The sequence below is a fragment of the Suncus etruscus genome, chromosome 3, assembly GCF_024139225.1.
Source record: "Suncus etruscus isolate mSunEtr1 chromosome 3, mSunEtr1.pri.cur, whole genome shotgun sequence".
NCBI lineage: Eukaryota > Metazoa > Chordata > Mammalia > Eulipotyphla > Soricidae > Suncus > Suncus etruscus.
The window spans coordinates 63529195-63540256 of record NC_064850.1 but is presented as its reverse complement, the minus strand read 5'-3'; the positions used below and the strand labels follow the sequence as shown (position 1 = coordinate 63540256).

Below are 11062 nucleotides of genomic sequence, written 5' to 3'. Positions count from 1 at the left end.
TGGATAATATAGCAAATATTGGAGAAATGAAATATTATACTGGGCAACTTTGTAACTATTTCTGTCAAGGAACAGATGATCCCTACCCACAGGAGATCCCTTTTTGTGATTCTGTTCAAGCATATTCTTTTTCTTCATTCTGAAACCTTTCTTGTGTGTTCTGTGGTTCTTTTAGGATTTTGTGTGCATTTGTGTAGAACACTGCTTCTGAAAGTGCTTACCTTTACTGTATTGTGGAATATGAGAGCACTAGTGATGGAAGTTGACATTGGTGGTGGGATTAGTATTAAAATATTATATGCTTATAGCTGAACTATCAAGAACTTTTAAAACCATATTTCTTTATTTTATTTAAAAAACTTTTTTTTTTTTGGTTTTTGGTTTTTGGGTTTTTTGGTTTTTTGGTTTTTGGCGCTCAAGGGTTGTTCCAGGCTCTGCACTCAGGAATCATTCCTGGTAGTGCTCAGGGGATCATACGTCATGCTGAGAATCAAACCCAGGTCAGCCACATGTAAGGCAAGTGCCTTAACTCCTATTCTTTCACTTCAGTGCAGACAATATCATTATCTTTATTTTTTTTTTGAAAAAATATGGAACGCTTCACGAATTTGCGTGTCATCCTTGTGCAGGGGCCATGCTAATCTTCTCTGTATTGTTCCAATTTTAGTATATGTGCTGCCGAAGTGAGCATGACAATATCATTCTTACTGTCAAGGGCCATCATCATTAACCTTGAACTTTAGGATATTCTATAAGTGCTATATATCTATCTATACATCTTTTTTAGTACTTTATAAGTGCTTTCATTGTCTTTTAGAATATAAACTCAGACACAGATAAATGTCTGTTTTCCGTAGCTCATATCAGAGTAGTGAGTGTGCTTAGTTTATCTTAATGTTTGTCAATTTTATCGATCTTTTCAAAGAACCTACCTTTGTTTTCATTGACTGCTCTCTATTGTTTTTCTGTTTTATATTTTATTGATCTTGACCCTAGTCTTTATTATTATATAGTCTTCATCATAAACATAAATAAAAGTGTTTAACATTTATTATTTTTTTCTTCTCTTTGCTTCTGGATTGCTCTAACTAATTAAGGTGAAAGCTTAAATTATTGATTTAAAATATTAAAATTAGTATTTAGATATTTATAGCAAAAAATTAAAAGTAATGCTCTATTTACATCAAGTATATTATGTTTTGGTTTGGGATCACTCCCTGTGATGCTTAAAGCTTACTTTTGGCAGGACTTTAGGTTTGGGAACTGAACCCAGGTTGATTATGTGTTAGAAAAGTTTTCTACCCACTGTACTATCCCTCAAACTTAATTTTGCTATATTTAAAGTTTTTATTTTAAATAAACCTCTGAGTGATGCTCCGAGGTTACTCCTGGCTATGTGCTCAAAAATCACTCCTGGCTTGGGGGACCAAATGGGACACTGAAGGATTGAACCACGATCTGTCCTGGGTCAACTAAGTGTAAGGCAAACGTCCTACTGCTGCACCATCATTCCGGCCCCTGAGAGGTGTGTTTTTAAAAGATATTTGATAGACCATCCCAGGATATGGAAACTTTTCTGGTCACGTTTCTTCCACTATTGGTGTTCCAAACTATTATACAATCCCCTTCCTACCTTTTATCTTTTTATTGGAAAAAGAAGGAAAAAAGGAAAGAAGGTGCTGGAGATTGAACCCAGGTTCTGAAGCTTGCAAAGCTCATGTTCATTCTCTGAGCTGCCATCGTATTTTCCATCTTTTTCTTCCAAGTGAACCTTTTACTTATCTCTAGTGTTCCAAGGATGCCTGATCATGTATGCTAATGGGCTCTGGATTAGTGTTTCTCATCCTTTTTCCAACCAAGATTCCTTCTGATCTTGTTTCCTTCTTGTCACCTCCCTGGCCTATAAGTTGCTTCCCAACCCAGTCTTCTGCCACAGGCCATATTTATGTGATTTTTGGGGGCTGTGGAATATCTGGAGACCTACAGGGGCCCCAAACACTTGTAGTAGTAATCTTGAATATGTAGTCTTGAGTAACTTATGCTTCCCCAGGTCTGCGTGTATGTGTGTTAACTGACTTTTTTTTTTTTCACTCTTTTTCTCCTCTCTGTCCAAGCAAGAGTCCTTCCGGGCCCTAAAATTTTTCATGAAGGTAGATAATATGCATCATGATGATTAAGCTGATTTACAAATTAGCCAGAAATCAGGGCCGGTGAGGTGGTACTAGAGGTAAGGTGTCTGCCTTGCAAGCGCTAGCCAAGGAAGGACCGCGGTTCAATTCCCTGGCGTCCCATATGGTCTCCCCAAGCCAGGGGCAATTTCTGAGCGCTTAGCCAGGAGTAACCCCTGAGCATCAAACGGGTATGGCCCCAAAAACAAAACAAACACAAAACAAATTACCCAGAAATGAACTGTAGAGATAGTATAGTGCGAAAGATACTTGCCTGGAGAGTACTGGCCAGGGTTCCATCCTCTAAATGTGGCTGACGTTGGTTCCATCCTCAGTACTGCATATGCAGATGGTTCCCTGAACCAGGAGTGACCTCTGAACATAGAGCTATCAGTAAACCCTAAGCACCATTCGGTGTGGTTTCCAAACAAACACCCTCCCCCGAAAAAGCAAAATCCCACACAAAAGCAAAACACAAAACCAATGCAAATAAATTAGCCAGGAAGATAGACTTTACTTAATTGTTTCAACAGTTCTCCATGGGTGTCTGCTGTTTTGAGCTGGGGAGACACAGCAGAGAGTGAGGGGACATGGTCTCGAGCCCAATGACTACTGGGATTACTTTGGATGCGTGAACTGAAACAGTGCTGAAAAATAACTGTGCTCCATAAGTAAAATGTAACTTATAGGGGCTGATAGAAAAGTGGGTAGGGCAGTTAACCCGCACATGTCTGACCCAGGTCCAAACCCTAGAATCCCAAATGGTCCCTTGTGCCACCCAGGAGTGATCCCAGATTGTAGAGCTAGGAGTAACCCTGGAACAATGCTGGATGTGATCCAAAAATCATTAAAAATTGTAGCTTATTAGACCCTGCACCTGTTTTACCCTGAAGACCAGTGTGTGCTGCAGATGGTGAGTCTTTGACATGCTTTCCCATTGGTCAGTGAGGAGGCAGTCTTAGGTGATGGCTAAAGTTACAGGAAGGTGTTTGTTGGTTCCTGAGCTGTGAGATTAACAGGCTTTGGGGTGTCTTGGAGGGCTGGGGATTCCTCAGCTGACAGGAACTGACAACTACCTGAGCCCCCAGGACTGTCAGTGCAGGGGTAATGAGTGGGATAGTGGAAAAATTGGGGTGTAGCACTAGTCCCAGAGATGACAGAGCAGGCGATCTCAGATTCTGCCTTAAGAGTCATTGCACCAGCACTTAGCACTTGTCTTTTCTGTGCCTACATTTCACAAGGACACATCCGTTGCTGTGTTCCCAGACGTCTTGCTGGGCCTTAACCGGGACTCAGAGAGCTCTGGTTAATGAGAAAAGAGCAGCATTGAGTAGTAGATCATTTTAGTGCTTTTTTGTTTTGTTTTGCTTTGTTTTGTTTTGTTTGTGGGTCACACCCAGCAGTGCTTAGAAATCACACCTGGTAGGCTCGGGGGACTATATAGGATGCTGGGATGCAAACCACTGTCTGTCCTGGATCGGCTGCTTGCAAAGCAAATGCCCTACCACTGTACTATCTCTCTGGCCCCCATTTTAGTGTATATTGTCAGCCTCTTTTTTCTTCTGTGGCAAAACAAAAAGTATGAAGTAACATTCAGGAAGGACCTATATAGGAGAGCCATGGGAAGGCCCCTGCAAGGCTGTGCCTCAATGTAGAGAAGAGAGATCTGTAATCTAAAGATGTGGAGACCTGAACCTCGTGGGTAAGGGCACCTGGCACTCTGGGGGAGGGATCTGGAGCAGCACCACCATAAGAATGAAACAATAATCCTGGTTATTGGTTCTGCTGTGACGTGTGACCCAAATAAAGAAATAAAGTGACATTAACACCACACACACAGACACACACACAAACACACACACACATCACAGAACAAAACAGTGGGTCTAATTTTGAGCATTCAGGCTATTTTGAGATACTGTAGTATGTGAAAAAGTGGTTCCTAGTGATGCCCAAATCACAGAGCACCTAAGACTCCTGATTATTTGCTTACATTAATGACTAAGGAAAGTACTTTATACAATGAGAGTTAGACAAATAAAGGTCTATTTATGGAAGAAAGGTTGAAAGGAAGGAGGGAAGAAGAAAGAGGGTGGAAGGAAGAAGGAAAGAAGTGAGAAAAAGTGAGAAGGAAAGAAGGGAAGGAAGGATGAGGAGAAGGAGGGGATGAAAGAGAAAAGGAAAGGAGAGAAGGATGGAAAGAAAAAGGGAAGGAGGCAAGGAAGAAAGCAGGGTTGGATGAAGAGAAGGGAAGAGTGAAAGGAAGAAGGGATGAAAAAAGAAAAGTGGTATGGAAGGACTTTTACCCTGCCCCTACAGGGAAGAAGCATCTTAGTGGCAAGTCTGGGTGATTGGCCATCTATCTCTTGCTTGCTGGCTGCTGTGTGGCTATGTAGAACTTTCTGGCTCCAGTGTCTGGACATTCCTAGAACTTGCCTCCTGCCTCCTCTCTGCTGACTCACAGCAAATTTCTCTTGTAGTCAGACCTGTGCTCACCCAGAACAAAGGTCATCACTTCCTGCCTACTTCTTTATAGCAAGACATCCTTTAATACACCTCTGCTGAACAACCCACAGGATAAATCCCACAGTGTCACCTTTCTCCTATTCAGTTTAGCACAGTGTACAGCAATAAATGAATGAAGGCAGATCCCAATGCTGTTATTTCCCAAACAATTACAGACCTGGTGCCTCTGAAAATAATTGTGGTCGTGGGCTCATTTCAGAAAGTATAAGGGAAAGCAAATAAGGTGAAATCAAAGGCTGAAAACAAGGGAGTGATTTGGACCTCATCTTCTGAAATACTCTATTTTCATCTGACCACAGGCAGAAAGGTGATCATTAGGGGAGACAGTGTTTTCTTTTCTAAGTGCTCCATTAACACTGTACACAGTAATGAAGGGTTCTCATCTGCTCTCTGTCCCCAGGCACAAGAGTGATTGAATTGGGTTCCAGGCAGCACCAGTTTTTTCGACCCTCCTACTCTAGGATATAAACTCAAGCTGAGCTGGGGACTGATGAGGCCAGACAATTGGGGAGATGAGCAAGCTCACAAGATTAAATGGAAAGAGAAGCTGGACCTTTGAGTTTTCTAAAATGTGAAAACATTCATTTCCTTGCAAGCAGCTATCAGGCTTTCGGCCCCTAGGGTAGGTGTACACCCCCCCCCCCCAAATACACAGGAAGATGCTTTTGAAAGTCTGAAATCAATGTATAAGTGATTGTGTAAGATTTGAAAGAATAGCAGACCTGAGTCAGGTTGCAAAGTGTTCCTGGCAGCATTAGCCAGTGTCTTAACCACTCTGGAAAAGAATAAGGGACCAAGTTTATTATGTATTCAAAAAGTGGATGAGTCCATGAAGGGACACTAATAGTTGCCAGCCACTGACCCTTGAGACCCTATGACCTCTGGCCTCAGCAGAGAGTTGTTCTCATCACATAGAAGGAAATGCTGGTGTGGAAGCTTTGATCCCTTACCCTAGGTCATGCAGTCTGAGAGGTCAGAGCGAAGACTCAACTCTGGATCAGGCTTGGACCTCTCTCAACCCTCTTCTTTTGGTCTTCTCTCATACTAATGAAGATGTCCTTAGCTCTATTTAAAATTTGACCCCAGTTGTGTCTGTCATTGGCCAACGGACTAGCATTTTTTATGCTTGTTTCTTGTAAAAATTACCATTAAGTTATTTAAGGTACTAAAGACAATCAACTTTCAAAGAAAATATCCTAGCTCATAGGTGATTGGATATAACATCAAATCTATAGTAAAAAAAAAGATGGCTAGGATTAGGGAGATAGTACAGGGAGCAAGGCACATAGCCAACCAGGCTTCTTACCCAGCACCACACATGGTCCTTCTAAGATTGCTAGCAATAACTCCTGAGTAAAAACCAAGAGTGATCTCTGAGTACTGCCAAGTGTTACCAAAGCACCCCACTCTGATTATGCATGACCAATTGAATGGACTAAATCTAATATATCAGTGTCATATTAGAACTCTGAAATAAGTCAGTCATGTTGTAAAAGTCCTCTTTTTTTTTTAATTTTTATTTTGATCATAGTGGCTTACATATTGTTGACAATAATATTCTAGGTACATATTCACATAAAATCAGGGGGGATTCCCATCCCTAAATTGTCCTCCCTACACCTCCGTTTTTGCCTACACCTCTTTTTGTCCTACCTCCCCCCAGGGTGGCTAGAATATGTGATCCCCTCTGTATCTGACCTACTACTTAGTAGTCTTGCATCAGTCTGGTCTTGGTGCCTCCCTTATTTCCCCCTCTAAGTGGGGGCAGGGCTAGCAGTTCAAGTTAGGTGGTTTTGCCTGAAAAGGAGAAAATGAGTAAACTGGGGTAAGAGTCTAATATCCCAAAAATGGGCAGAATCCTTCTAGAGGTTCTCCTCATCGATTTGGATAATGCAGGAGAAAAAGAAGGTGAAACACCCCATCAGTACCAAAAGAAGTGTCAAATATCCAGTGAGGACTCCCGTTATATCGATAAGCACCACAATAAACTGATAAAAAATACAAACAAAAACAAACAAACATATGAACAACAAAAAAAAAAACAACAAAAACTCGCCGTGGTCTTGAAATAAGAGACATGGTGTAGCACATAATGAAAGAAAAGAAAGGAAAAAAAAAACACACACACACACAAAAAAAATAATTGGGGACAACAATTTCAATAATCACATCCGAACCGAGAAATCGACCAAAATAGCTAGGTAAATAAAATTAATAATAACAATAATAAATGAAGGTAATATATATATATATATAAATATCCAAGGTTTTGTGCTTTTTGCATTTTTGTTTTTTCCCTCTGCCCTGGCACAGTAAATATTGGGGTCATTCGAAACAGAATTCACTTGCCCTATGAGCTATGGGGATTCTCCGTCCTTGGAGTATACTGTCATGGGATCAGTTCTAGGCTTTGCTCAGGATCATTACTCTCCCGGTGGTGTTTTTTCTTTTTTTTTTTTTTTTTTTTTTGGTTTGTTTTTTTGTGTGTGGAAGACTTCTGCTTTGTCCAGGGTGATACATTCAGAGCTCTGCGTTGAGTGGTCTCAGTATCTGTACAACTCCTGAGGTGGGCCTTATGGTGAAGTCAGTCTTTGTGAGTCTAGAGGTTCTGTTGCCTCAGTGCCAATTGGATCCGTCTTCTGTGGTTGGTGATCTTGGTCTTTGCACTGAACCTAGGATGGCATCTAGGATAGTGTCCTTCTTTGTGCTTCCAGAAGCCCCTTTCCGTTACAGTTGTCTCTGCCGGACCTTTGGAACTGGGGATCATGCTTATTGTGTCGGTCTTAGTTCCAAGCCTAGACTAGGGCTTTTTGATTGGTCCCAAGATGTATACAGTCTGGTCGTGGTTCTAGCAGCCAGTCCTCTGTAAATCACGATCTTGGCTTTTGGACCTACCAAAGGGTGCCACGTCTTCTGGTTTTGTCTTGTCGTTAGCTGGTAAAGTAGGCTAAACTGCTCTAAGGTCAAGTTGTTCACGTTTTCTTCATTGTCGGGATATCATGTTAGCGCTGGCCCTTGTTGTTGACCCTGCAGTATTGAGGTCGTCCCAGATGGAGTTTGTTTCTTGCAGCTGTTGTGAAGAGCTGTGCCGTTTCTATGCCTGGGAACCAGGGTTCAAGGCTGGATGAATGGAATCCGATCACCTGAGGTCTAAGCTGATTCCACATGACATATTTTCAAGGTAGGAGATATCCCTGTATTGTAAACAACTATGAGCTCCTATCTCTAGTAGGTAAGAGCTCTTGTTTTTTTTTTTTTTTTATGTAAGATTTCTCCTTTATTTATTGTGCCTTTGCAGGGGGAAGTGGTGCTCCATTATATTGTCGGTGTATTTGGGGTGGACAGAGTGGGTAACATAAATAGGTCACATACCCAAATACGATTAAGAAAAAAAAATTGCATGTGCCCACAAATGTATATGTAGGGCAAACATTTAAAAAAAAAAAAGGAAATATAATGAGTTAGTGAAGTTTTTAAAGGACCAAAGTGGTGCAAAAGACTACTTTACATTTGGGGGAGAACAGGTAAAGAGGTGGTGTATTACAGGTCTTATGCCTATGTTGGAAGTACTGTTTATCCCCTTGTCTTTTGGATTTTTCTTGTGGTGTGTGGGTTCCCAGGCATCTTCCAATCTCACCCCCTGACCTTCTTCAGATTGGTATAAGTTTGCAACAGGGAGGTCTTGGAAGAGTTCTTGCATTGGGGATACTATTGGACCTAAGTCCGGTTTCAAGAAACAGTCCACTTTATGGGGAGTTGGTAGGGAGGGTCTCGCAGCATGAGTCCACAGGGGAGTTGGCTGTCTTTTCTTGCAGGAGATGAGGTGTGGGTTCGGCTGGGTGTCCCCTCCCCTGGGTGCTGGGTACTGGGTCGTTGGGTAGGAGGTCGATCTTGATGCCTAAAAGATTAAGGACTGAGGGTGGAGAGTTTTATTATGGTGGGAGATCTGGATGGGATTGAGGGGTGAAGGGATAGTTGGATTTCCGGGGGGGAGAAAGGGGAAGGTATATGGGAGGGGTATGAAGGAAGAGAAAAGAGGAAATACCGTAGAAAGAAAGGGGGAAGAGAAAGGGAAAAAAGTAAAGAGAAGAATAGAAAACAAAAAGAAAAAAGAAAAGAAGAAAAAAGGAAAAAGGAAAAAAATATATAAAATATATATATATAAAAATAATAATAATAAAGAAAAAAAATAAAGTAGTGAGAAGAAAGGAGAGAATAACAAGGGAATTTTGGTTTGGCTGAATGTGTTCGATGGCTAGAGAGTACGTCGCGGGTACTGCTTTGGTGGTCTGACTGGTCACGTGCATCAATTCCTAAAAGAAGGTTTAACCTAGAAATAAAGTGTATGTTAAAGAGTTTTCTCGTGGTCATCTCGTAGTGCAAGCAAGGTACGGTATCTCGTGTGGTATCCCGAGTTGCCATCTTAGTTTGTCCGCCCTTTGTATCTAAGGGCGCCTGTGGACAGAAAAGCTGAGAGGTTATTTAATATATAGTAAGGTAAAGGGAGTAAAACGTAGTGTTATGGTATGTTGCCATGGCATTCCGTGATTTCCCGTGGTGTTCTATATTTGTGTTCCTGTTAACGATCTCTAAGGGGTTGTTGTGGACCTTTGTTGTAGGAGTCTGATTACATACCTGTTCTCTCTATGTTACTGTTTTCTTTGCGGTATAATGTGCAGTCAAGAGTTTGCGTTATTCCTTCTTCGTGTTTTTTGGACACTGCTCCCATGTATATGTTGACTATTACAGTGTTCGGAGTTTCTACCCTGTTAAACCCTGTTATCTGATTGTTAGGTATTAGTTATGTATAAAATATATGTTCTAGGTGTTTCAGAATAGTGCTACCATTCTGTGTTTCTCTTTTGTCTTCTGACTTACTTCGTTTAACATAACATGATCTAGGTCCATCCACGTTGCTGCAAAGTCTGTGATTGTATCATTTCTAACTGCCATGTAATATTCCATTGTGTATATGTACCACATCTTAATGATCCATTCATCTGTTGTTGGACATCTAGGTTGGTTCCAAGATTTGGCTATTATACTGAGTGCTGCGATAAATAGTGGGGTGCATACGTATTTTGGAATGAATGTCCTTCCATCTTATGCCTAGGAGAGCAATTGCGGGGTCAAATGGCAGCTCGATTCTGAGTTCTTTGAGCACTCTCCAGACTTTCCTCCATAGGTGTTGGACTAGGGGGCATTCCCACCAGCAGTGGATGAGAGTTCCTTTCATACCGCATCCCCGCCAACAAAGGTTGTTTCCGTCATTTTTGATGTGAGCCATCCTCACTGGTGTAAGGTGGTATCTCATTGTTGTCTTGATTTGGATCTCCCTGATGATGAGTGAAGGTGAGCATGTTTTCATGTGTTTGTTGGCCATCCTTCTGTCTTCCTCAGAGAAGTGTCTATTCATTTCATCTCCCCATTTTTTTATAACTTTGTTTGGTTTTCGGGGGCTCAGCTTTCTGAGTGCTTTGTATGTTCTAGATATTAGCCCTTTATCTGATATGTCGAGTGAAAAAAATTTTTCCCATTCTGTTAGCTGTCTTCTTGCGTTAAGTAGGGTTTCTTTTGCCATGCAGAAGCTTTTTAGTTTGATGTAGTCCCATTTGTTTATATTTGATGCTAACGTTCTTGCCATTGGTGCTCCATTCTCAAAGACCTTTTTGATATATAGGTCTTCGAGTGTTTTGCCTATTTTATTCTCGATAAACTTTATAGATTCGGGTCTGATTTCAAGGTCTTTGATCCATTTTGAGTTGATTTTTGTATAAGGAGTAAGGTATGGGTTGATTTTCACTTTCGTACATGTGGTTTTCCAGTTGTACCAACACCATTTGTTGAATAGGCTTTCTTTGTTCCACTTCAGATTCTTGCCTCTTTTATCAAATATTAGTTGGCTATATATCTGGGGGTTTATGTCTGGGAATTCTGTTCTGACCCACTGGTCTGAGGTCCTGTCTCTGTTCCAGTACCATGCTGTTTTGATTACTATGGCTTTATAATATAGTTTCAAGTTAGGTAAGGAGATGCCTCCCAGCTTCTTGTTTTTCAGTATTTGTTTGGCTATCCTGGGTCTTTTGTGGTTCCAGATGAATTTTGTGAATGATTGTTCTAATTCTTTTTAGAATTGTGTCTGGATTTGGATAGGGATTGCATTAAATCTATATAGGAGTTTGGGTAGGATAGTCATTTTGATTATGTTAATTCTACCTATCCATGAGCATGGGATGTTCTTCCATTTCATTAGATCGCCTTCAATTTCTTTCTGAAGTATTTTGAAATTTCCCTGGTATAGGTCTTTCACTTCTCTTGTAAGGTTGATTCCTAGATAATTGATATTTTTTGATACTATCTTAAATGGA

General features: G+C 41.0%; 1 non-coding gene across 1 annotated transcript; it reads right to left on the bottom strand.

Annotated features, from left to right (window-relative positions):
* Positions 1-584: 584 nt before the first annotated feature.
* LOC126005555 (U6 spliceosomal RNA) lies at positions 585-691 on the bottom strand. The gene has a single exon (XR_007494604.1). It is a non-coding gene; the product is annotated as a U6 spliceosomal RNA (small nuclear RNA).
* Between the last annotated feature and the right edge of the window lie 10371 nt (positions 692-11062).